Genomic DNA, 23,537 nt, shown 5'->3' with positions numbered 1-23,537 from the left:
CTAACTCATATTGGATATTTGTCAAAGTTGTTTGCGAAGATGAATCATACACTAAACACATGGAGGGTATTGTTCTAATATGGTTATGCAAACACTGGACAAAAGTTGTCACTTTCCAAGACAACGTCAAGACAAAATTGAATAGAAAAGAATGTCTTTGTCCAGCATTGTCTGGGAATCAAGCGAAGCCTAAGGGCACACATATACAACATATGAACAATATTGGTTAAACTCATGGATCTCAACCCCCTAGTGAAAAGTTAAAACTAAAATCTAACCTTTTAGACATGTTCAACATGGACAAAATAACACAGATAAATCTTCGGCTCACAATTTTTATGTAAAAATACAAGGTTTTGAAGGTTCTGTATTGATTTTTCAAACACCAAAATATCCGAATTACACATTGGAAAAATACAATGAGATGCCTAGTTTCTACTAAACCAAATATGTAAATCATATTTGGAGGGTGCTAATGAAACTCTACCAGGCGGTTACCATGAAGATCACGATAAAGATGGATCTCGGACTCTACCAGGTGGTTACCATAAGGATCACGATAATATTGGAATTGAAACTCTACCTGACGGTTACCATGAGGATCATGATAAGATTGGAACTTCAATAGTCGGTTATGATAGAACCAAATGTGACACCAGTCATATGGAGTCCAAGATTATCAATAATCTCAATCACATAAAAGGTGACACATGTGAGGCCAATAGACATGAAGAATATCAAGATAATATCAAATGTAATGATGTTAATGATGTTATCAAATGTAACAAAGAGAAGAATCTAGAGGATCGATTAAGATTAGTCAATAATCATGTAATATCTTTAAATAGTGAAAAACTCCACACATGAATTGTTGAGTGAAGTATCGTGGATGTAGGTGATAGTTCACCGAACCACGTTAAAGTTGTGGTGTGTATCCGTTATTTTCATGGTATCAAAGCTCTAGCATTCTGAGTGATTATAGTATTCCTCTCAATGGCATCAACATCCACCGAATGCTCCATCAAATTCCTATACTCCTTCAACCTAAATGTAGTGAATTTCGTCATAATCAAACTCAACCATTCAAATTTTCGGTTGTGGAAGACACAGTTGCTTGGTTTGATTGAAAGTCAAGACATGACTGACTTTGTTGATAGCTAAACTCTTATCCCTGCTCAAACCATAGATGGTGTTTCAAATCCAGAGTTTATTGCCTAAAAAAAAATCTGACAGGCTGTTGCGAGGATGGATCACAGGCACTTTGTCCGAAGAAGTGTTGGGTCTCATTGTTGGCCACCAAACATCAAGTGAGGTATGGAATACCTTTATCAAGGCCTTTGCATATGTCTCTAAGGAACATGAATTCTTATTGACGCAAAAATTGCAGTCATATTGAAAAAGTAACCTCTCGGTGAACAGAACTCGCAACCATTGGCAAGCATATAGAAAATGAAACTATGGTATTCTGACTTCTTAATGGGCTTGGCTATGAGTACAATGCATTCATTACTACTATGCTAAAACTGACCATTCCACCATACAATGACATGGTTGGCCTACTCCAAGGGCGTGAAACCATGTGCACCGTACATGAAGAAGGTGTAACTGAGCACTCTGCCTTTTTTGGGCAAAAAATTACCAATTAGAAAAATTGTGCTAATACAAAACCACAGTTCAATTCAAAAGGATAGGGCGGCAACCGGTTTAATCAAAACAATACCAAATTTGGTTCTCATCAGCTGAATGTCAAAAGCAATCAAGGAAAAAAGAAAGGGATCTTGTGTCAAATCTGTGGCAAGATGGATCACAGTACCATCAATTGTTGGCACCGTTTCAATCATGCCTATCAAGCTGAGGACGTCTCGCAGGCTCTTACGACAATGAAACTTGTTGATAGCCAAGATCAAGACAGGTTTCCTGACACGGGAGCCACTGCGCACATTACTGCCAATCCAGGTAACCTCAAAACTTGTTCCAAGTATTATGGTTCAGAAAAAATTATGGTAAGAAATGACACCAAATTAAATATTACTCATATTGGGTCCACAAAACTTGGAAATGACGACCAGTCACTTCACTTGAAAAATGTTTTAGCCATCCCAGATATTAAAAAGAGTTTGGTGTCTGTAAATCAATTAACCTCTGATATGCTCTGTTTATTTGAATTCTCATTTGATGGTTTTGTGGTTAAGGACAAGATGACAGGCAAGCAAGTGGTGACAGAGAATAAAGTAGGAGACCTATATGGATTCAAAAACTCAAGGAACGAGGTTGATGACAAAGAGCAATTTTTTTTTATTCACAGTTCATAAAATCCAGTTGGGACATTTGGCATCAATGACTTGGGCATGTGCATCCTCAGATTGTTAACTTTTTTGAAAGAAATAAATCTATTTCAATAACTTCAAAGCTTGTTAAAAATGCTATATATGCAAGTTGTCAAATAGGTAAAATATGTAGACTACCTTTTCTTTCTGTTGATGATCATTACACGGAGATATTTGGAAAAGTTTATTGTGATTTATGGAGACCTGCTCTGTTACTTATCAAAATTTCAGATTTTATGCTATTTTTATTGATAAATATTCTCATTTTTCTTGGATATTTCCTTTAAGGCATAAATCTAAACTGTGCAACAAATTTATTGAATTTCATAAATATGTTCAAACTCGGTTTAAAAAACAAATAAAGTTTTTTCAAACCGATGAAAGGGGCGAATTTGAGAGTGTTGCACTCCGGACTTATTTGAAGATGAACGGGATTGTTCACTATAAAAGTTGTCCAAAACCTCAAGAACAAAATGGGATGGCTGAACGAAAGCATCGGGCATCACCGAACTAGGGTTAACCATGCCCTTTCATGATCAAATTCTGACTCGTTTATGAGTAGAAGCTTTCTTAACGACTGTTTGGATTATAAACTGATTACCTATGCCCAATTTATCTATGAAAACTCCTTATGAGAAGGTGTTTAGAAAGAAACCAGATTATACCAGTTTGAGAGTTTTTGGATGCCACTATTTTCTATATCTACAAGACTATGCTACAAATAAATTTGATCCAAAAATTCTATCCTGTGTCTTTTTGAGCTATAGTGATTATTACAAAGGCTACCAATGTCTTTACCCTCTCACTAGGCGTGTTTATACATCAAGACATGTTGTCTTTGATAAAAATGTCTTCCCTAATCATAAGCCTGACCTCCTCTTCTCTCTCAACCAACACAAAAGTGAGCTCATCAGTTTGAAAGTGTGGTCCACTCAGACTAACTCTAACTTGATTGAGTCCAATGTTCCACAGGATCCAAGAAATGTCACATGTGGGTCCTCTTATGACACGGTGATGCAACCCACTCCAAACGACTTGGTCAGTATTGCCTCTGAAGGTTCGCAGTCTTGTGATCCCTCTTTTGTCAGCATTAGCCAGTCTATTAGAGACAGTGCTGACATCACCACTGCAAGTTCTTCTTCTTGAATCCATCATATGGTTACTCGTATGCGGGACGACATAGTAAAGCCTAATCTAAAATATTTTATTGCTCTCTCTATGCTGCTTTAACCAAAGAGCCTCAAGGTTGCTCTTGCTCACAAGGGGTGGCATGATGCTATGCACGAGGAAATACGTGCTCTTCATATTAATGATACCTGGGAACTTGTTCCTAAGGAGCCTGGCATCTATATAATTTGGTGTAATTGGGTTTATAAAACCAAACTGAAAAGTGACAGTTATGTTAAATGACTAAAAGCTCGTCTTGTTGCTAAGGGGTTTGATCAAATCCTAGGTATTGACTTCTTAGAAACCTTCTCTCCCGTAATCAAGCTTGCCACCATATGTATTGTTCTCACTCTTGCCTTGGCCTACAACTGAAATATTCACCAATTGGATGTCAAGAATGTATTCTTACATGGTCATTTAAATGAAACTATGTTCCTTGAACAACCTCTAGGTTTTCAAGATCCTCAAAAGTCAGATTTTGTTTACAAACTGAAGAAAACCTTATATGGACTCAAGTAGGCTCTTCGGACGTGGTTTGATCAGTTTGGAACATTTCTTCTCTCTCTTAGTTTCTTCTCCAGCATTGTTGATCCATCTTTATTTATTTGTAAAAATGGATCTATGATAATTATTGTTCTACTCTGTGTTGATGATGTTATTCTAACTGGCAATGATCATCAGTTTCTTAAACCGTCCATCTACACTGTCAGTAAAGAGTTTGCTATAAAAGATCTTGGATTCTTGCATTATTTTTTGGCATTGAAGTTGACAGGTCCTCCGGGGGCTTATTCCTAAATCAGAAGCGCTATGCCTATGAACTTCTTGATAAGGCTCAAATGATTGGTGTCAAGCCTGCCTCTACACCCATGGTGACCTATGCTACTAGCACTTCTGATGGTGATCTGCCTTTTCGGGATGCTATTTTTTATCAGAGTTTGGTTGGCGATCTACATTACCTCACTATGACTCGCCCTGATTTTGCATTCAGTGTTAATTTTGTGAGTCAGTTCATGCAGAATCCAACCAATACTCACTTTTAGATGGTGAAACATATTCTTCATTTTGTTCACGGCACTATTGATCATGAGATTAGACTGCTCTCCAATACATCTTTGTCCTTGTATGCCTTCTCAAATGTCGATTGGGCTGGATGTTCCGTTACCCGGTGCTCTACCTTCGATTTTTGCATGTTTTTTGAGAAAAAATATATTTCCTAGAATACCAAAAAGCAACCTATTGTTGCTCGATCTAGCTCAGAAGCCGAATACCGCTCGATGGCATCCACCACTGTTGAACTTATGTGGCTTATATTTCTGCTGCGCGACTTGGGAGTCATCCTTCATCACCCTCCTATTCTTTTTTGTGACAACATTTTGGCACTCCAGATTACTATCAATCATGCATTCCATTTCCGTATGAAACATGTTGAAATCGACTATCATTTTGTTCAAAAAAAAGTTGCCCCGAAAACTCTCATCACTCGTTATGTGTCATTGTCCAAACAACTTGCTGACATTTTTACTAAGCCCTTACCGCGCACTCATTTCCTTGATCTCGTGTCAAACTGGGTCTCTCCACTCTGCCCACGACCAGTTTGAGGGGGACTCTTAAAAGTAGGGATCGTGATCCTATCACGATAAGCTTGAATGTGCTAATGGGACTCTACGAGGTGGTTACCATGAAGATCACGATAAAGATGGATCTTGGACTCTATCAGGCGGTTACCATATGGATCACAATAAGATTGAAATTGAAACCCTACCAGGCGGTTACCATGAGGATCACGATAAGATTGGAACTCCAATAATCGATTATGATAGAACCAAATGTGACGCCAATCAGATGGAGTCCAAGATTATCGATAATACCAAGATTATTGATAATCTCAATCACATAAAAGAATGAGACACGTGTGAGGCCAATAGACGTGAAGAATATCAAGATAATATCAAATGTAATGATGTTATCAAATGTAACAAAAAGAAGAATCTAGAAGACCGACTAAGATTAATCGATAATCATGTAATATCTTTAAATAGTGGAAAACTCCACACGTGAATTGTTGAGTGGAGTATTGTGGATGTAAGTGATAGTTCACCGAACCACGTTAAAGTTGTGGTGTGTATCCTTTCTTTTCACTCAACCCCCTAGTGAAAAGTTAAAACTCAAATCTAACCTCATAGACATGTTCAGCATAGACAAAATAGCACAGATCAACCTTTGGCTCTCAATTTTTATGTAAAAATACAAGGTTTTGAAGGTTCTGTATTGATTTTTCAAACACCAGAATATCTGAATTACACATTGGAAAAATAAGATGAGATGCCTAGTTTCTACTAAACCAAATATGTAAATCATATCTGGAGGGTGAGATCTGCAAGCAAAAAACATTTCACTCAGTGGGTTAGAGCGCGGTGACGAGCTGAACACACTATGACACATTGACACTACTATGATGCGATGTGGCTCACAAGGGCTCTGCTCGTCTGATAGGGGTTTGTGAATGTCGCCAAGTTGACGGGATGTCACAAGTTCAAAACCCATGGGTGGCATCCCTTGCTACAAGGTCAAAGCTAGGTGTACTTTCCGGTGGGCAGGAGGGACCTTAAGGGTTTTACCAACCGGAGGCCAGCCATGGTGTGGTTCATGAAGGCGGTTCTTGGATTATCAAAAAAAAAAACTATGATGCGTGTGTATATTCTTTTAATATTTTTGCTTATTTTAAAATTTAACAATTTAATGAAAACGTATTTTTATGTATTATCAAATTTCTATTAAAAACAGACAAATCCATGTCCTCATTCACAAAATTTTCAAACTGAGCGGGTCGTGTGTCAAGCCCTACCCACATCTTCGTGACATAGCTTGGGGGTGGAAAAAATTTTCATAGAAAAAATTGGATGTTCTTATCAATATATGAAAAACATGTATGTGCTGAGAAAAATTTCGCTACCATTCTTCCACCTATTTAGTTGGAGAAACTTTTCATATATACGGATATGAAAGTAAAAATGTGGAAATCTTTTAGATAAAAAATTTTCACTCGCTCAGAACAGTATTAGAAAATTCTGTTTTTCATAATTTGTACAGAAATTCCTATCCTTTTTCCACTTCCAAACGTGGTATAACCACTCAAAATTTTAAACCCCTATTCTCTTCACCAGAAGGATGGAATTGATGCTGTAATTGATCAGTTGAACATGGTTCAGTCAAATAATTTATATAAAATGTCCCTAACATTTGTTTCATCAACAAACTACCAACGGGGCTCCTCTTGTCTGGCAGGAGCAGTTAGTGCAGTCACCTTGTGTTGGGACGTTGCAAGTTCGAATCTCAATGCTATGGTTGTATAACTGGTAAAAAACAAAAACCTAACTTAGGAGAGTTTTTTTTTATATAAAAAGCTAAAATAGCAATTTCGTATAGTAAGCATGTATTTAACAAGCAATAGGGAAAAAAAAGGCGTTTCAACGTTATGGTCAAAAGTTAGGCAGCTATTTGTCCACAAGTGCTGCACTCATCTGGTAGAGGTGACTCGTGAACGTCACCAAGTTGACGGGACGTTACCAGTTCGAAACCCGTGAATGTTTCTTGATGCAAGATTGAAACTGGGACTACTCCTCCTTAAGGGGTTTAACTAGCTAGAGGCTTCCCAATCTGCAGGGGGGATGTGTTTTCTCTTGGTCTAGCTAAAAAAAGAAAGGTTGGGCAGCTATTCATGTTCAGTAAATGATAAGCAAGATTGCATTTTTAAATTTATTTATTTACATTTTATATTGTTAGTTGAGTATAACATCCATCTCATCCCTATCCAATTGGATCATAGTTATAAATACAAGTCACAATCATATTAAATTTCTGGTTGCAAGACTCAATCGGTTGTAAAATAAAGGCTGGTTCAAAGTTGGGTCAGATATAAATAGCTAGGTTGACTGACCTGGCAATGTAACCCTAAAAATGTTGAAATGACCTGGTTAAATAGAAAGGGCCACTAACGTATCTAAAGTTGTATATTTCACCTCCCCATAAAGCTCTGCTCACCTGGTAGGGGCAAGTTACGAACATCACGAGTTCGAAACCAACAGGGAGATTTCCTTGTCACAAGGTCAAAACTGGGGATACTCTCCAGTGGGCAGGTGGGAGCCTCAAGGATTTAATGAACCAGAGTTCGGCCAAAGTGCCATAAACTTAGGGGGCGTTTTTCTGCTGCAGCAACAGGTCACGAAAACAAGTGCTCTTTCTAAGGGTCCCACATTGGGGTGTCAACGGGTCAGGTTTGGTTCGGACCTAGGTGGAACCAGACTAAAATCAGATTTGAGATTATGGTATTGGTTCCAGACCCGGGTCTAATCAGATCCACCATAAGAGAAACCATACCCGGATCCTATAAGGACTACATGAACCAAACCCGGACAGTACTGCCCGCAAATTTTTTTGGGACTATAAATAAACTATTTTGATATAATTAATAAAATTAATTATCACTAGTTGTTGTTATCAAATTATTTATTGATAATATTTTGGTATTTATTAAAGTATTGGATCATTGAATCTCGGATATATAACGGTTATAGTTAATAATATTTATTTTATTATTATCTAATTTTTTTTAGGAAAAATCCTATTATCGAAAGAACTACTAAATTATTATTTAACTAGGGATCTAAATATTGTATTTTGGATAAAATCCATTGAGTGAACCCAATCTAAATTAAAATGTAAATTGAGGTTGGATCGAACCCAATTTGAAGTAATGGAAAAACCATAATTTATAGACATTTTTAAAGATCTAATTTATGTTATTCGAAAGTATGATTGTGTTCGCATCAAAATTTTGAAGAGAATAGTGGTGTCTTTTTTAAAATTGGAGTTCGTATGAGCTCAAAGCATGCATGTCTGACAACACCAAGAGCAAATTCATAATTCTTAAAATCTATTTTGTGATTTTCGAACATGTAGTTACATTCTTATAGAAATTTCAAGAAGAACATCATCCTTTTTTTATACTTTTACCCCTCGTATGTGCACATTTTTTATTTTACGTCATGACCCTAAAATAATACACCCATGGGACTCATGAACAAAATCGCATTTGACGATGCGATTTTACAAAAAAGTTTGTGAAATTTCAAAAAAAATGCAAAACTTGTGACGCATTTTGCGCGATCACCTATAAAAATAATAATTTTGTGAAAGTTTGATAATTGCAAAATTATGAACGAGTATTGCATGAAGTATTGTGAAATTCTAAAAAATCATGAAAGTCCGATATTGTGAAATTTCTTATTCACATCGTACCTGTATTACAAAATTCAGTCACATATAAATGTGCTTATTTTATAAATAGGTGAATATTATGTATTGACTATGAAAGTGGACAGGGTACTATGTATTTACCTATTTGTAATAAGTGATTGATTTATTTATGAGAAGAATTGTGTATATAATGAAGCAATGATCTATATAATGATGCTAGGATATTTTTAATTTGATTTTATTGTCTTGTCAGCTATGTGCAAGTTCAGGTTAAGGGTACTTCTAAAGAATTACCTTTAGGGGGCACTCTGATGCTATTCATCGATAAAATGAACGAGGTTCTAACCCAATCATTGTTGCATTTCATGCCATTAATCCATGCAAAGAACAACATTTTAACCCAATCATGGTTTGATTTCATGAGGTACATGCGAATTTTCAACAAAATAATGAACACCTCCAACAAGGTACATACAAATGTTTGTTCATTCTTTTTAAATCATAAAGGAATTTTGTGAGGTACGTGAGAATTTTCAACAATTTTATTTAAATCAGAAAGAAGTTTTGCAAGGTACGTGATAATTTTTGTTCAAATTGAGCCTTGCTTCAGAATGAATGAAAAATCACACATACCTTGCTAAAAAAAATTTAATTTCAAAAGAATGAATGAAAATTCACACATACCTTGCGAAATTCCTTGCTGGTACGAAAAATCATCATTTTCAAACACATGTTTATTCTCTGTTATATGCACATTATACATAATTGAAGTGACTACAAAAAATAAATCATTTGTTACATAAATAAATATAAAAAAAATAAGAATCAAACAACTTCATTCTTTGTTATATACACAATTCATCCTCCTCAAAAAAACAAGAATCAAACAACTCCATTCCCTCTTATATACATAATTCATTCATAAACAACTTCATCACTCCACGCACGCACAAAGTTTAATTAATCTACATAACAAAATTCAATTAATATTCATAACATATTTCAATAAACTATAAAGTTTAATGATGTCCACTATAAAATTCATCACTTTAAAAACTCTTTGATATAATTTTGCAAATTAGCGATATGAACACCTTGAGAGTTAAGCATCTCCCTTAGCCTGACAACTTCCATCCTTAAACATGTTATTTCTACATCTGCCCTAGTAGAACTTTTTGTAGCCCCAACTTTCTCCTCGATGTGGACCTTATCTCCCTCTTCATCCCTGTGTGCATTTGTCATAGATTCATTGTTGATGTCTTCTCCATCGTTGTACTAGTATTTCAGTTTGTATTCAAGCAAAGTGGGGTAATCCTTGATTGTATCATGGATTGTTTTACTAACTACTCCAAGGTGGCGGGGTGTTCACTGAACAAAGTCAAACTGCTGAACCACTCAACTAGCCAGTTGCCGCTCAACTTCATTCTTGTTGTGTAACCAAATGTCACTCCTTGAGAGGTCACTCACGTGCACAACCACATCCTCATGATCCTCATCTACTACGTTTATATAGGAGCGCCACGTTACCTAACACATACCAAATATTATGAATACCTATAACAAAAGAATGAACACCTTTAACAAAATAATAAACAAACTTATATGTGCTTCGGTGATGTTCTTTAATTGTACTATGCAATAAACCCTATTGATAGTAGAACTCAACCCTCTTCGATCATTTCTATCATCAATGTCACGTATTTGTCTCTACATTGAAGCATATGGAAATTTAAGAAAGGGGTTATGTCTCAAGAGCCTTTCGATAGATATATGCTCTTATATAAAAACTTATAAGGATCAATACAAGGATTAGTACCATACTAATAATTTATAAATATCAAATGCAAAAAAATATCAAATAAGAAACACAAAAGGATGAATACCTCTAACAAAACCAAAACTCTAACAACATTTTTTATGTCAGTCATGCACTTAGATAAACGAGTATACATGTATGTAAGAACAATAACTTTTCATATATATTCATCGATGGAAGTCTATGGTTGCAACAATTCCAAGTATGATCCATGGATTATCTTCACACTTGAGACGATGAATAAGCGTGCACCAAAAAAGTAGTTTTGTGGATTATTTCTACCCTTTCCTCTAAAAATCAGAACCAACTTATCACCACAACTTAATGTGGGGTCATAGTGGTTCATCAACCATGATAACTTGACACAAGCATCATTTCATGCCTCATACTTTGTATCTATGAGAAAACTACCCAAATCCTTGAATCCTCTTTATCAACGTCCAGTTATTGGCTTCTCATGGCACTTCAATCCAGTAATTTGTGAAACATCCTTCAATGTAATTGTCCTCTCAATGTCTTCGAAGATCAATGTGTTTGAAGACAGAGTCCAAAATTGTGCAATAGAATCTACGAAACTATGACTAATGTTTTATGAGGTGATCTCCAAGAATTTTCAAAAATGCATTTGATCCAGCAAATCCTTGTGTGATCCATCAATGTTAGAAACCAAGAGTGTGCTTTATACCAGAAGAATCGGTGCACACGGGGTGGTGGAGTTTGATGTGGTTGCTACACTCACATGCACATATTCAGTAGTTATAACATTTTCACTTATTGAAATGCAAGTACACAAACACACAAATAAACACATGGCTACGTGGTACTTAACAACTATAACTTGTTATGATATACTCTTAATTTACATAGATGTAATATAAAAAATTTAAAAAATAAATAATGGATGATGTAACATCAAGTGATAATTATATACAAATAAATATAGAAAAGTGTTTGCCCCATGACACCAAACATTGTTTGTTGTTGCAACCTCTTACTCAAAGTATGCACTCTCATCGAAGGAGGGAGAGGATGAACCGCTTGTGCAATATATAGCCCTGCATTATTCTCCTCTTTTGCTTGAGGACCCTTTACAATTGCTTGAAGACCCTCCATAATCACATCTTCTGCCTGAGAACCCTCCCCAATTGTCTCAACCTAACCCCAACTTCACTCTCCTCCACAGCTAAGTGACTACTCTCTTTCAATTCGAAGACAACCTGAAAAGTTATTTTTATCTCCACTTCGCTAGTACCACTACAATTGGCCTTATTTTCATCGTGTTTAAGCCATGTATCGAGGTTGACAACAATTCCACTGTGAGCCAATGGCTTACACTTCTTCACCAATGAGTCTCCCTCTCCCTCCTTTATGCTTTCAAGATGAGAGACAAATATCTGATTGCAATATCATCATTTTTTTATAGAATTAGAAGAACTTGTGGGTTAATATGAAAATTTTAACAATTGATTCGTCGAAAGTGAATACAACTGCTTGGATGAGCACATATTTCTATGCTACAAATTGTTGAGGCTGTATTTTTGGTGGACAAGATCTGACAACTAAATTTTTGGTGTTGGAGCAGGATCCCTCTCTATCGTAGTGGCAAGCTAATTGTATGTGTCAAGATAAGTCTCATGAAACACCACATAATCGTCAAATCCTTAGAGCTCGACTGACTCATTCTGCTTTTTTATTTTTTGTGATGGCAGGTGTAAAATGTTTGTTTTTTCTCTTTTTACTTGGTGCCATCTTGTAATAAAAATTTCTACAATAACAACATTAAACTGAATAATATACATGCAAAAACAAAAAAAAAATTAAGAAAACTCACATGTAATATTCTACAAAAAAAAAACTAAAATAAATCGATTAAACTGGATGATATACATGCAAAAACAAGTCTACCAAGGGATGTAACTGACACATACAACCAATTTAAAAAAAAGTTTTTACCAAAAAAACAACAGTGAAAAACTATTCACCAGAAAACCTAGCTATTAATAACTTTACCCAAAAAAAAAACTCGATTGAGGGACGTTGATAAATTCACTGCCTATAGTTTTTACCAAAATATTCATAGGAGATTTAGCAGAGGGGGAGATGAAATTCGAGGTTTTTCATGGCCGGTGATGTGGCGCCCCAAACCCCGACCTTGGAAAATCCTTTGAATTTTTGAGGATTTTTTTTTGAAATGGTTTTACGATAAACCGCGAAAAGCAAGAGAAAAGGGGTAACTAAGTAACAAGGTCGCAAGTCTGAGCAGGCCATAGGTAAGTATGCATATCTAACAAGTTTCAAAATATACAACCCAAAGTTTAATTACAAAATGAGACAAAAGTATAACAAATCTAACAGTATCTCAAAACTGGGGGATCATCCCCTCAAAACCCCAAAACCAAACAGGAGCAGGATCTGCAGCTAAGTGTGGGTCCCCAAGCCTCCACTGTGTGATGTCACATCGCCATTGTACCTATTCATCACTTGCATCCCTATAAAACGGGGTCAACACTCTTGCAAGGTGGTGAAGAATCAACAACATCATATCTCTATTTCTCAAGGAAGAAACAGGTATATAACATGGACCATGTGCAACAACAGATACATGTGCCTGTGTCAAGTAAGTGCACGTGTAACAAGTATAAACAATCTAAAGCAGTAAACAGGAAACTGAACACTTATTATACACAAGTAGCTAAGAAAGGTACGAAAAGCAGAATAAGTACATAAGCAAGTAAAAAAGGAACTACTACAGTACGTTAGCTATGATTGGTTAGTATTTAAGTTCTTCTGATTACTCCTTCGAGTACGCAAAGAAACTTTGCATTTTGTGAGCCATGCACCTGGCGTCTGTTATTCAATTTCTAATGTAGTAAGCGGGAATGCTACAGACCGAGTAAACCTCATGCGAGCAGCACGCAGGTGAGAGAAACTCTCGCATAGGTAAGGATTGCAATCCATACTACTGCAGTAGTAAGGTATCTTAAAGGATCACCCCGACCTCCCTAACTCTGAGTGACTGAAGGTCAAAGAATGCTACAACTTCTGTCAAAACAGGTGTCGTAGTAACGACTAGTCACTCAGGGTTGTACCATCCATCCTCTCTAAGGTGAACCATTTTTTGAATAGGGCGCGACAGGTTTATCTTTCTTAGGCTCATTTATCAAGTCATACTTCCTCTCGAGGTGTTTATGCCTCGTGGTCCCCGTGGGGTACGCAAACGAGGACTTAGCCTGCCCATTCACGTGCTCAGCCTCACACGGCCAACATAGATCACATCGCCTGTGAGAGCGATCATAACACCATTTTATCTTTTCATTTCTAGGGTATAGACATATGTGAGCTCACTCACAAACAAGGGGCCATCGCCTAAAGACTCCAACTGAGTCTAACAACCACAACAGTGTGTTTCTCATACCCTATGGTGTTTAAGTTTTTGTATCATTCTTTACATTACATGTATAATGTGCTCTTCGTGCACCCATCAATGCCTCAAGCACGAGACCAAAAATATACCCTTTCGAGGTACATACTAAGTAGTACAAGTGTCAAGATGTGCTACATGCAGGTGCGAACTAAGAACCACATGATCTCCAGTTAATCGCACAATTTAAGAAACAAAGGCAAAGATACATATGCATATCTAGGAACCACATTTCAATGATAAGGTGCATGTGAGTGTACAATTCCACAATTTCAAGAGATATGCAATTCAAGAGCATAACATAAACATAATTACAACTACATCAAGCTGAGACAAGTATTGCAAGCTTCTAATTACTATTTCAAGCAGTTAGAACTTCAAAAGTCTTAATTTGGCAATTCTCTCATAGCAAGGCCATTTTCATAGGAAGGCTTTATGATTTCAATACACTCATGTGTTGAGATTGAAACCAAGAATATTCTCATTCGTATGAGAATTACATTCACATTTCCAAGGTGGATCGTTGCACTTGCAGGAGAAATGATGTAAATATGTCAAGAGGACAATTATACATATATGCATTACTGGGTTACTAATATTCGCAAAACATCTTGCTCTAATGCTGATAGAGTGGAACCAATTCCATAATGGGACTCATGAATTTGACACACTTACATGTCGTGAATGAAATCTAGGACATTCCCAACTTATGGGAATAACATTGGCATTACCACAGTTGGTTACCGCGCTCGCGGAACCCAATGATGCTGCTAGAGTGATGGTTTTGATGAAGCCATCGAACAATTAAGTCGGAGGAAAACTTTATGTATGTGTGGGAAGCGTAAAGCTCACCCGACAACTCCTACCAAAACTACCAAACAGGCCTGCGGAGGACACGAGGTTTACTCCGAGCCCAAACTCCAATTCGTCTATCCAAATGATCAATACAATGTACAATGTACCGATGCATCAAAAACAATAAACGAGACTCATATGGTCACGAAATATACATTTTTGACAAGGCACAAGTGTGCCAAGTGTCTGATTGGGTCCACTGGACAACGAACTCACATAGTCCAACTCCTATATGTTTGCGGTTTAGCTCACATTCCTTCTTTAACATTTACAACACATTTACTAAGGACAAAAATTGTCCCCGTAGACTGGCCTTTTAGACCAGTCCCGCTGGGTTACACATGGCACTGGACTGAACCTAAGAGTTCAGTCCATACTCTGCATCCGTGGTGCAGTCCGAACCAAAGCCCCGCAGTACCGGCTAGACCACCCAAGCTCGCACTCGAGCAAGTGCCTAATGGGGCAATCCATGGGAAAAAGAGGGTCGGGTCTGGTCCTCTGGACCAGACCATAATATAGGTCCATTTCTGGACCAAACCCAAAGGTTCGGACCAGGCGGACCAAGAAACAACAGGCATGGGACTAAAAGCCCAGATCTGAATGCCACCCGAGTGCAACTAGCACCCAGCGGCTAGCCTAATGCCAAGACTGATCGAAAGGCCATAGGTCAAGGTGCAGGTCTGGTCCTCTGGTCCAGACCATAGCCAAGACTCAACCCCGGGTCTGAACCCAGAGTTCAAACCAGATGGTCACCGGAGGTGACAACAGTAAAAAAAAAGGGGCGCCCAGCCCGCAGGGTACCCGGGTGCGGTTAGCACCCGACATCCCACTGTTGTGCCAAGGTGACTCAGGTAAGGTAAGTGTGGGTCTGGTCCTCTAAACCAGACCATAGGTCTGACATGGGTTCTTGTCTGAACCCATGGTTCAGACCAAACATGTAGGTTAGGGCGAAGTAGACCCAGATCTGGACTACCGGGGGCGGCTAGCACCCGGAAAGCATAATGGTGCCAAGGCAAAAAAAAAAGAGAAACCCAAAAGAAGGTGGGTCAAGGATCTGGTCATAGGTCTGGTCCTCTGGACCAGACCACTCGATCTAACCTCCACACTGGTCAGAACCACAGGTTCTGACCAGATACCAAAGTTAACAAGGTTAACCTAAGTGTGCCTAGCACCCGGCGGCTTGCCGCATGCGCCATTAACAAAAGGGACCTTAATGGTCAGGGGACTGGGTGCCTCTGGCCGATTCTAGCTCGGGTCAGAGTGCACTCAGTTGGGTCAGTCACAAGGGGATAGACCCGCTGGAAACGCTCTGCAACAAAAGAAAAGAATACTGAAGAAAAAAAAAGAAATGCTAACAATAGGAAAACGGGAATTGGGGGAAACCGAAATTGGGAGAGGGATAGGGGTTGCAACGTCTGGACTGGGCTACAAATGTGCCCAGTCCGGACTCATCCGGAGGCCCAAGATGTGCCTCTGCCATCCCCTATGAATTGAGAGGGGCTGAGGTCATCCCATGCACATCCAAAATCAGTTGCTTATGCATGCAAGGGTTTAGAACCAAAACCGACAAGAAGAAAAGGACCAACTAAGAAAGGAAAATGACATTTTTATTTGTTGCATGCAAAACACATTAGAAAAAGAGAGTCGTGCGAAAATCACAAGTAAACATGGGTTGAAGAAGGCATCAATGCAATGTACAAGCCTCAAACGATTTAATGAAGGTAACCATAAAATACAACGAAACCAAATGGAGAAAAATGCTCAATCATGCTTGAAATTATCAAAGACAACTCTTAATCTGTCATGAGCCGTGCATTTCTCAAATGCAGTCGGCTTGTGACTTCATATCTCGTAACACATGCAATGCCGTAGAGAATAGAGGTAAGATATCGAAGTCCTTCACCTTGATTCGGTTGGAGTTGGAGCCTTCACTTGCCAACACACACACACTCATGGCTAACACATTAAGAAGGAGAAGAAGAAGAAAATGAGAGGGAGAGAGAGAGAGAGATGGGAAAGAGAGGGAGAAGAGAGAGGATGCTCCCCAAAAAAATTGCCACTTGGGCTCCTTTCTCTTTCCTAGACCCTTAAGTATGGTTGCATTCATAAGGAAGGGCCAGGATCTCCCTAAGAGATCCAACGGCTGGGGTGAATCATGCCCCTTATAGCCGCCCAACCTACCCACTCACCCCTTGCTATTCAAAAGAGTTTGGAAAGAAAATTACAAGAAGGCCATGGGGCGCAACCCCATGCCTCTCTATCTTAGAAAATTGCTCCTCATGATGAGGCTTTAAGCCTCATCATGAGGCCTTGAGCCAAGGGTGTGGCCTTTTCTTTTATCAACACCTTGCATTCTTTACAAGAATGCCATCAACTCAGCTGGTCAACTTGACCAACTGGTCTCCAACGTCCCAAAATGACCAAAAGTGGTTGACCAAGGGCTTGGTCGACCCATTGACCAACCATCTTAAACACGATTTAACAAAATTTTGCCAAATTCGATAATTATGACTAAAATATATCATGACATATATTTTTATCTCAAATTTTCAATACAATACCCTTTCTAAAGCTCATCGCAAGAAAATTTTCCATCTCTTACAGAAAATTGCTCTCGTTTGACTCTTGTTCTATTGCTACGCAATCTCCAGTAATTCACATGCACTGATGGGTTTTTTTCGTCGTTTGGGTCTCAAATTCAGGGTCAAACTAAATATATATATTATAAATTTACCCTTAAAATTTTAGAAGTTAATTCATTACGGATTTCCCTCAATCGCTATTTACATTTTACTTACGTGATTTCGGACCTCGCAACTCCATATAGGTACAATAATGAGAAATTCTCGAAATCGCACAAAAAATTCTCATTCGTTAAAGCACTTCACATAATATTACCTTAAAAATATCGTAGACCTTACAGATGAATTGCTGAATGTGAGAGATTTTTTTAAAGTTGTTGGTTGCTGAAATATTCACTTAAATGTCATCGAAAGATCACCAGAAGGATTAAGGACCACAAGAAATCTAGGGTTGCAAAAAAATGTCATCTAGATGCAGAAAAAGGTGTTGAAAAATGAAACATTATTTATATGGGACAAAATTTTGCAATATAACTGAATTGTGCAATACTTAATGTGATACTCTTTCAGAATTTCGGAAGGTAAGGACTTCTGCAACACTTAAAGGATTTTCACAATATTTGTTGCAATACTCGTCACGTGTTTCACAAGTGTTTTCAAATTTCATAATTTTTTGGAATATTGCAACATTAAATGCGATTTTGTTGATGAGTTTCATGGGTCCATCAACTTTTAACGTCATGACATGTGAAAATAAAAAAAAGGGTAAAAGCATCTAGAAAAAATTGAAAACATGCAGAATTGTTTATTTGACAGATTTGATAAATTACAGGGCATTTTTTAAAATGCATTATTTTTGTGGTACACTACGATAATTTTCTATTCAAATTTCTACAAGCCAAACATGCCCTATGAACCCCCTCTACCAATTAGGAGTTGAGTAAAACTTGGAGGCCTTTGTTGGTTACTTTAAAATAGAAAAGGATGCGGTGGAAATCTCTTTGTGATTTTAACCTCCAAAAGAAGGGTCTGCCAAGAAGCATAGATGAAGTATGGTCCTTTAATATATATATATATATCTATATATATATATATATATATATATATATATATATATATATATATATATATATATATATATATATATATATATATATATAAGGGAATAAAAACCTACCCAATAGAAAGCCTTTTAAGAGACACTTATCGGATTTTATGTAATTTTTAGAAATTCTGACCTTACAGATATAATATACACGCTTGTTTTTATATTTATAGGAATCAGTTCTTTGAACATTTTGGATGTAACATTTCGAGAAACATTATCATCTCGTTTTCTGTTTTCCTACCCATTCATTTTTTTATTGTGAACGACATTTTTATAACGTCTTTCTGTTTTTTCCAACCAGCTGCACGCTCTGATTGCTTTTTTGCCAATTACACGGGTTGTCAGTTTTGATTTTCAGAAAAGATTTCTCTGTGCATTTTTTTTAAATCTTCAAATTATTGACAATTTCTTGTTTTTAAAAATTTTAATTGTCTTTTTCCTTCTTTTTTAAGTATTTTACCTTCAGGTGCTATCTGCCAACTGAGTTTTTTTTCGTTGGGTGTCGATTTTGACATTTATGAGGTTAAATTTACTAAAAAAAAAAAAAAGAGTTTTTCCTTATTGATTGTAGTAATGAGATATCTAGTTTATTTGACTTTTTTATTATTTTCATGCTTTCCTAAATAAAGCTATATATTTTTAGTTGATCGTGAATCTGATTTCTCGTAAATCTGATTTCAGTTTTATATCATGTACCATCGATTATAGCAAATATATATATATATATATATAATATCCATTAGAGGGTGATGTTACCATTCCTTTAAGGTATGTTTGGATCTAAGCAAAAGGGGGGGGCAAGCAGTAAGGCCACAGAGTTTTACACAGCCAGGAAAGCAACGGCAGCGCAGCTAGGTCTCTGATCTTGTGAGCGGTTTATAATGTAAATATAGAAGAAGAAAAAGCAAAAAAAAGGTATGCCTTTTCCAGCAGTTGGGGTTGGATAAGTGTTGCCACAAGTCTCTTTCCACTTCACTCCCAACTCAGAGTGAGTCTCTTTCCACTTCACCACAAGTCTCTTTCCAGCAGCTGCAGCTCTTAAAACCTAGTTGGGACCACCCATTATTTCAAGACTCACTCTGAGTTGAAACAAACCTTATTATTGCATATGGGCAAGTAATGAATCTCAACCATTTTGAAAAGACGCGTCTCAGCGGGGTTGCTCAATTGGTTGGGGGCGAGTTGAAAGATAACATCATGAGTTCGATTCTCCGTGGGATCAAAACTGCAACAAGTGTACCAATGGGGTCTCCGCTAGGGATGGCAGTGGGGCGGGGAGGGGGACAAGGTCTCCACCCCCGCCCCGCCTCAAGATTAGAACCTCCATCCCTGGTGGGGATGGATTTTAACCTCCACCCCCACCTTCATCCCCGTTTCATGTCCTCCATCCCCGGTTCAAACGGGGATGAGGCGAGGCGGGGAGGGGTGGGGCTATTGCGGGAAAAAGTGGCAGGGACGGGGATGAAGCGGGGATGGGGTGGGGCAGGGAAAAGTGTGTGTCCATCCCCGAACAGGGATGGATTTTAACCTTCGTCCCCGCCTCCATCCCCGTTTCATACCCTTCATCCCCGGTCCAAACGGGGTGAGGTGGGGCGGGGCTCCGCTTTCCCCCGGTCCACTGCCATCCCTAGTTTCCGCTTGTCTGGTAGGAGCAGCTAGTGCACGCCACCTTGTGTTGGGACGTTGCAAGCAAGGTTGTTAATTGCAATGAGGTGAAGCGAGGCGTTGAGCCTGTTATGAAGCGAGGCGTAAGCCTCGAGGCGTTGAAGCGTAAGATTCATATCAAAATAATAAAATATATAATATTAATAAAATAATAAAATTTTTAAATAAAAACTACTAATAAATGACAGTATAAAATAAATTGTGTCCTCACAAGATCAATTAAATTCCAAATCCTCGTAGTGAAACTTTGAGAAACCAGAGTTTGAACCTAAAGCTTCCCTTTACATTGGTATAAACTAGAGCTTTAACGTCATTTTTACCCGAAATTGTGAAAATTAAGAAGAAAAAGTTAAAAACTATAGAATCAAATCGACCATCATGCCGAAAACTCATCGGAATCCATCTAAGAACGAAGAAATAAAGAAAGGAGATGAGCAGATAGGGGAGGAAGGGTGGTGGTGCTACCTAATTGATAACCATCCTTGGAAATACAATACAGGATTAAGCATATAGGTAAGTCTGGATTTCGAGCAACCAACTTTTGTTTAATGGCTCTGTCATAATGAATAAAAATTAAGGCAAACCTCATTGGTTATCAGGCAAAGACATTATGACAAACCCCTTGCAGATGCATAACCCAAAACCGACCTTGCATAAAATTTCCAAGAAATTATTTTTTCATCTTGCCTATTATTGACTTCTTTTTTTTCTTTTTAATCAGTTGAGCTGTGAATTGGACAGAGGAAATAGGACAAGCTCCAGTTCAATGAAGCCAACAGATGAGATCGGATGGCTACGACAAGCAACATACCAGAAGCAAGACCCATCATTTTCCCAGCCGTCCAACCAAGGAAGTGCAAAGCAAGGAGCAGAACTCCATGGATGCGTTGAAGGCCCAAAATCCAAGTTGCAGGAGAAGAGTCAAAAAAGCGAGAAAAAAGGCTGACAGGAACTGGCCCTACAAGCGATGGTTTGCTTGCGGGTGCTGATAACCCTTGCCGGCTGTAAGCTTCTTGTGTATAGGCTTCATAAATTAAGTAAACAACAGGATAAAACTGAGAACGCCTCAGTACCTTGAGTGTGCGCTTCGCCTCTGAGGCGTACGCCTCTCACAACACTGGTTGTAAGTTCAAATCCCAATGGTATCGTCGTATAACTGATAGGGGGTGCTTGCCTTTCAAAAAGAAACTGCAACAAGTATAGAACAGCAAGGTGGGGCTAAATATGGCTTTGATCCTGGTGGGTTCCTCGTCATCAAAAAAAATAAAAATAAAAGTAAAATAACGTCTTTGATTTGGTAAATAAAAGATTTCAGCATTGCCCCCGTGTAGTTGGGATAAGGCTTGATGATGATGGAGAAGATTGCTGTGTATGGATTGAAAACAATTTACATTGACATGGAGGATATTACTGTCTATCGATTGAGAGAGAACTGGAAAAGACATATCTCTTATAAGCAAAGCATGCAAAAAAGCAAGTTCAAATCCGCTTGTTTGGTAGGAGCAGCAAGTGCATGTCTCCTTGCATTGGGACGTTGCAAGTTCAAAGCCCATGGTATCGTTGTATAACTGGTAGGGGTCTGCCTAACCCCAGCTGGACTTTAAAAAAAAATGTAAAAAACAGGAATATGTCATTATGGCTTCATATATTGGTTTGAGTTATTTGTAGGTCCAGTTTGTGGCTTTAAGATGGATTATCTTTAATGGGGATAAAGATCCAAATCTCTTAAATGACAATGTTATGAATTCTCTGACGAGTTTAAGAGTAATCATCATCTAGCTTAGACCAAAAATGGCATCAAGTGTACAAAATTTTGAATATGGCGAACTAACTTTTTTTGTATTGTCAATTTGTTATAAATAGCATTTAGATGCCTCGAAACAATTACACCAACCCGCCCATAAGGGCTCCCCTAGTCTGGTAAGGAGAACTTGTGAATGTCACCAAGTAAGTTGACACATGTCTCAAGTTCAAAACCCACGGGTGGTGTTGCTCGCTGCAAGGTTGAAGCAGGGTGTACTCCCCTGTGGGCAGGAAGGCACCTCAATGGTTTTACCAACTGGAGGCCAGCTAATGTGTGGTCCATGATTTGGGGCGGTGTCCCCATTCTTGCCTACAAAAAAAAAGATTGTATTATAAATCTCTTGAAGCTTAATCTATTAATTTGATCTTTTGTTTTTTTGATGGGCCAGCTAGGGGATAACTCCCATGGAATTCGAATTCAAGGCCTCTCAGTTATGATAGTGTCACTTAACCAACCAGCTATGTCATTTGACCCTAATCAATTTCATCCAAGTGCAAGCCATTTCATAACTAGCAGTCAAGAACTCAAGATCCTTCTTGTCTAAAATTGGGTCTGATCCTGTTTGATCAATTCCAACCCATTGATAGCTCATTCTAGTTTCACAGGCAAGCTGGCGGACATCCCCAGCAGGGATTTGGACAAACATCACAAATCTCATTTTTTGGAAATCACAACGTTACGAAAAATGGAGCTTTCTTAGTTGACAGGACGTCATAAGTTCGAAACCCACAGTTGGCATCCCTTGCCACAAGGTCGAAGATGGGTGTACTTCCTGATGGGTTTTAGGGGAGGTTTTCTCTTCAACTATCCAAAAAAATGTAAAAATGTAGCTTTCTTGAAAAAAAAATCAAAAAATATTAATGCATATAAATTGTAAAGCTATGAATATATAATGTATATGAAAATATGAAAATTTGTTTTCTTTGCATTAATATCTCTATTTAACAATATCACCAATGATTTTAGATGTTACTACTGTTACTAGATTTGGACTCCAATAATGAGCCTACTAATCTCGAAGAGTATGGGTACAATACAATTAATTACCTGCTTCTAAAAAAGCCCATTAAGCATGAAAACAGGCAACCCTCCCTTTCCCAAAGAGCCGTGAAAATTGGCTACCCATAAGTTTGCCCAAAACGAAAATGGGAACGAAAGAGCCATTAATTGTAGAGCAAGCAAGCGCATTGAAGGACACTTAGCATGAGGAAGGGAGAGCAGGGCGTCCAGAAAAAAAACATTCTCGATTGGTTAAGATAAGATGGGGCTCTTGATTTGGTGGGACCCTTCCAAGATCAAAGTAAAAGTGCACGGTAGGTGGGACCACCATCCATATGGGTAAGTGGGTCGGGGGTGAGCTTCTTGTGGGCGGCATGTCCCCTGTCCTCACAACCCAACTGGGGGTCATTCCCTGGGAACCCTAGCCGTCCTAGGTGTTCTGCATCTCCCAAGAGGGGCCATGCACTGCATTCACTTGGTGGATGTCCAATAGCGACCTCCACCCACATAGAAGAAGAACGAGGAGGACACCCCCTT

This window comes from Nuphar pumila, chromosome 5, assembly GCF_984573655.1.
Source record: "Nuphar pumila chromosome 5, dmNupPumi1.hap1.1, whole genome shotgun sequence".
In the NCBI taxonomy this organism is placed as follows: Eukaryota; Viridiplantae; Streptophyta; class Magnoliopsida; order Nymphaeales; family Nymphaeaceae; genus Nuphar; species Nuphar pumila.
This window is presented reverse-complemented; position numbering follows the sequence as displayed.